This window comes from Cryptomeria japonica, chromosome 4, assembly GCF_030272615.1.
Source record: "Cryptomeria japonica chromosome 4, Sugi_1.0, whole genome shotgun sequence".
Taxonomy (NCBI): domain Eukaryota; kingdom Viridiplantae; phylum Streptophyta; class Pinopsida; order Cupressales; family Cupressaceae; genus Cryptomeria; species Cryptomeria japonica.
Genome location: NC_081408.1, coordinates 533,701,309 through 533,707,014, shown reverse-complemented (window position 1 = coordinate 533,707,014; position 5,706 = coordinate 533,701,309).

Here is a 5,706-nt window from a genome sequence, read left to right as displayed (position 1 = left end):
TACATATGTCATAATAGGTCCTACTAAGGGGTCTTATTTCATAATAGGTCCTAGTAAGAGGTATAATGTCATAATAGGTCCTCTTAAGGGGTCTTGTGACATAATAGGTCGTATTATGACATAATAGATCGTATTATGACATAATAGGTCGTATTATGTCATAATAGGACCTATTATGTCACAATGGGACATATTATGACATAATAGGTCATATTATGACATTATAAGTACTATTATGTCACAATAGGTCCTATTATGACATAATACCCATTAACAAGTCCTACTAAGGGGTATAAAATCATAATAGGTCCTCTTAAGGGGTTTTATGACATAATATGACCTATCATGTCATAATAGGACCTATTACATCATCATAGATCCTATTATGTCATTATTAGTCATATTATGACATAATGCCCTTTAACAAATCCTAGTAAGGGGTATAATGTCATAATAGGTCCCCTTAAGGGGTCTTATGACATGACAGGTCCTCTTAAGGGGTCTTATGACATTATAGGACCTATTATGACATAATAGGTCCTATTATGTCATAATCAACCCTATTATGTCATAATAGGTCCTACTAAGGTTTGTCTTATGTCATAATAGGTCCTAGTAAGAGGTATAATGTCATAATAGGTCCTCTTAAGAGGTCTTATGACATAATAGGACCTATTATGGCATAATAGGTCCTATTATATGATAATCTATCATATTATGTCATAATAGGTTCTACTAAGGGGTCTTATGTCATAATAGGTCCTAGTAAGAGGTATAATGTCATAATAGGTTTTCTTAAGGAGTCTTATGACATAATATGACCTATTATGACATAATAGGTCGTATTATGTCACAATAGGACCTATTATGTCACAATAGGTAATATTATGACATTATAGGTCCTATTATGTCACAATAGGTCATGTTATGACATAATACCGCTCAACTCTATCTAAACATACCATCTCTCTCTTCCAATCAACTCATCTTTCTCTACATATGTCATAATAGGTCCTACTAAAGGGTCTTATGTCATAATAGGTCCTCTTAAGGGGTCTTATGATATAATAGGTCGTAGTATGACATAATGGGTCATAGTATGACATAATAGGTCGTATTATGACATAATACGTTGTATTATGTCATAATAGGACCTGTTATGTCACAATGGGACCTATTATGACATTATAGGTCCTATTATATTGTAATAGGTCCTATTATGACATAATACCTCTTAACATGTCCTAGTAAGGGGTATAAAGTCATAATAGGTCCTCTTAAGGGGTTTTATGATATAATATGACCTATCATGTCATAATAGGACCTATGATGACATAATAGGACCTATTACATCATCATAGATCATATTATGTCATAATTGGTCCTTTTATGACATAATACCCTTTAACAGGTCCTACTAAGGGGCATAATGTTATAATAGGCCCTCTTAAGGGGTATAACATAATAGAACCAATTATGACATAACAAGTTCTCTTAAGGGGTCTTATGACATTATAGGACCTATATGACATAATAGGTCCTATTATATGATAATCGATCCTATTATGTCATAATAGGTCCTACTAAGGGGTCTTATGTCATAATAGGTCCTAGTAAGATGTATAATGTCATAATAGGTCCTCTTAAGGAGTATTATGACACAAAAGGACCTATTATGTCACAAAAGGACCTATTATGACATAATAGGTCCTATTATGACATTATAGGTCCTATTATGTCACAATAGGTCTCGTTATGACATAATACCCCTTAACGAGTCCTACTAAGGGGTATAAAGTCATAATAGTTCCTCTTAAGGGATTTTATGTCATAATATGACCTATGATGTCATAATAGGACCTATGAGGACATAATATGACCTATTATGTCATCATAGGTCCTATTATGTCATAATCAGTCCTATTATGACATAATACCCTTCAATAGGTCCTACTAAGGGGTATAATGTAATAATACATCCTCTTAAGGGGTCTTATGACATAATAGGACCTATTATGACATGACATGTCCTCTTAAGGGGTCTTATGACATTATAGGACCTATTATGACATAATAGGTCTTACTAAGAGGTCTTAAGTCATAATAGTTCCTATTAAGAGGTATATTGTCATAATAGGTCCTTTTGAGGGGTCTTATGACATAATAGGACCTATTATGATGTAATAGGTCATATTATGTCACAATAGGACCTATTATGACACAATATGACCTATTATGACACATTAGGACCTATTATGTACCAATGAGACTTATTATGACATAATAGGTTGTATTATAACATTATAGGTCCTATTATGTCACAATTTATAAGATCTTCTAAAATCTAGAATCTGCATTATAACTCCTAGAGATTTGAAACCATTCTCAAACATCCTACTAATATATACATAAAATATAACTTAAAGTATAAGAAAGCAAAAAGACAAAGGGAAATGTGACTTAAACTTAAGTTTTATATTTCATGTATATATAATTTGTTTTTTAAAAAATTAAATTAATTTTTTTTTTTTTAAATTAAAAAAAAGGGAAACGAGATCCCATTTTGTTTTTGAAACCGGATCCCATTTCAAAATGAGATCTTGTTTAGTAGACATTTTTTTAATTATTTTAAAAAATGAAACAGGATCCCGTTTCTAAAAATTTCAACTTTCGTTCGATTGTAGCTTCGGTATTGGCTTGAGAAATGGCTTGGAGAGCCAACCCTTAGGCTTGGACCTGGTTTGACCTGCAACTTGAAGGCCAAATCAATCTACCTATAAAATAATGACTTCAAAAATATATCTAAACACCAAATTTTCAGAATTTTTTTAAACAATGAAAACCCATTATAGTAGAGACTGTCTAGACTCTAAATATGTAATTTAAAAAAAAAATTGATCAATATTTTTATTTTTAAAATAATTACTAATGAAAGAGGTCTATAAACTCGAAATAACATGGTTTTTTAGTTTTTTAATAACTTTTTTGTTTCTAAGTTTAAAAAAAAATAAAATTATATGGAATCAAACTAGAGACAATTCTATACAGTTTAAAAAAAAAAAACCAAAAAATGTTAAGTTTAGGTCAAATTATGCTTGCCGTACACAAGAATTTTTCAAAACAATGATTATGCCCAATAAAAAATTAACAAAAAAAAATATGCAGAAAAAAATTACAAAAAAATATTCTCATCAAAGGTGAGTGAGTTATATATCTTTTCCCAAAAGGATTTATAAAAATAATTTCATTTAGGTCAAATTATGCTTGTCGTACATGGGCATGGTATGGTCCTGAAAAGTGACTTTTAAACTATAGGTTTTAGTAATGCCCATTCAAACTTCATTTTCAAGATCTGGGTATTAAAATAAATTACATATTTGGAAAGTAGACTTCGAGCACTACATTTTCTATTAGTGAATTTTTTCAAGATTCATTCTTTAAGTGCCTCAAATATTTAGGTCAAATGGGACAAAATCAAAAAAAAAGGGAAAAAACTTCCACTTTTTGGCCAAAAAGTGGACACAACTTCTTGCACTTACCCAAGGAATCTCATGCAAGAACTCACACAATACAACAAGAATAAAATCCCTAAGGAGTAAAATTCAATAAGACATGAAATGCATCCAATAAGGCATAATCATAAATCATCAAGGGAATTACATGTAGGAGTGGAGTGTCGTCACATGCAATCCTCAATAACATAACAACATAAGGCACTAGCCGGATGGACATGTCGAGCCATCTCAACCTATGAGACTAAGGGATATTAGCCTATCATCTTCACGACCTTCTCATGCTTATCCTAAAAAATCCTCCCTAGGAATAAGTCATGAGGCTCAAATCAATATATTATCTTATTAATGAATCTAGCTACCAAACCCATCAATTATTAGGTCATCACTTATTTACAAATCAAGGTAAACTCCAATGTGCCCTGGTGGTCTAGAATTCATGCATCCTTAATAGGAACCTCATGCAAGCCTATCTCTCGTGACCCCGATCATCACAAGGAATCCCACTCTCCCTATAATGGATTAAAACAATAATATTTACAAGAGGCTCCAAAACCATAATCAAAACTGAGAACATACATGAATATGAAATCATAAACAATCCATACACAACCAACAATCTCATCTCATAAGCATGAAACATGTGAAAGGTCTCACATGAGAACCAAAACCAATGAGCCTCTTGGCCAAAGAAAGATCATAAGGGAAATAATAAAAGCCATAAAAATATGAAATGGGTCATCAAATAGTCTTAACAAGGCCGATTCACTTGCTCGCGCAAATCACAAGAATCTCAATCTCTCTCTTGGTGCATCAACAAAAGAGGAAGTGCAAACAACTCAAATGGCATTAAATGCATACAAAAATAAAAAATAAATCATATGAAGACATCACCAATCATAAATAAACATTAGAAAACATAATAAATTCCCTCAACAAGCCTCTAGTACAACCCAAAATCTAACTGACATCAAACAAACTTCAAACTGGACAAAAACCCTAAAAATACACAGAATGGCGCATACATTCTCTGAAGTGGTGCATATGAGTAATACTTTAGCACATATGCATGATATTTTAGCACATCTGGTGATTATTTTAGCGCATATAGTCAATCTTTTAATGCATAGGAAAAGAAGTGTAAATTTTGGTAGAAATTTGCTTAAGTGTGGGATCAAAACTACTCGAAACATAATGAGCCAAATATGATGTATTTATACTCGTTGGAATTGGCACAAAATTAGATTTAATAATATTTTAACAAAATAAAAGAATAAAATTCACCCAAGGAACTCCAATTGAAAACATAATGGAGACTTTTGGAGGAAGAACATCTTCAGTACAGAATTGAGACAATACTCAACAACCTTGAATCTAAAACATAGCAAAGATAATATATTACTAAAATAAATTTAAAAAGACATTCCACATAATAAATAGCATCCATAGATAAGAGGATGAGGGAAAATGAGAAGGGAAAAAGTCCCATGAGTCTCTCCTACGACAGAGTCAGATTGGAAGCTCACAACGACTCTCCTCTTTCCCAAATTCACAATCTCCATAAGAACTCATCTACCAGGTTAAAATATCTTTAATAAAAAATATAAATCTATTAATATAATGCATACAAAGACATATACAAAATCTGCAACACATTCCTCATGTCGAACATTCACGACAATGCACATGAAGCATTATTTCGAGAACTATAAACCAAGAAAAAGAATCTATAATCCCATGGCTACCCATTCCAAATCTAACAAGACTAAAGAGAATGCATAAACCAAATCTTTTTTTTTCCAAACAAATCAAACATGAAGCAAACAAGTTTTCAGTACTATGAAAGCAAAACAAGAAACCAATGGAGAGGCCTGCAACCTATGTGATGGTTTGTAGCTGAAGGAGAGCCCAAAAGCTTCTGCAATCTCACTCTAAACCAAATCCCCTCCAAATCCAAGCCCAAACAAGCCTCCAAGAATTCAAGCCAAAAGAATGGAACCTGTGAATAGTCATAGGCATTCCATTAAAACATGAAAAACTCTACAAACCCTAATCCTCCAACCAATAGGATTATTCCTTTTTGGAATACTTTTCCCCTACCATATAGTTTTCAAAATCATTTTCCCATTCAAAATCCACCAATGGGAGAATAGGGTAGGTGAGGAAAATGAAAATTTAATATAAGATATAAGTG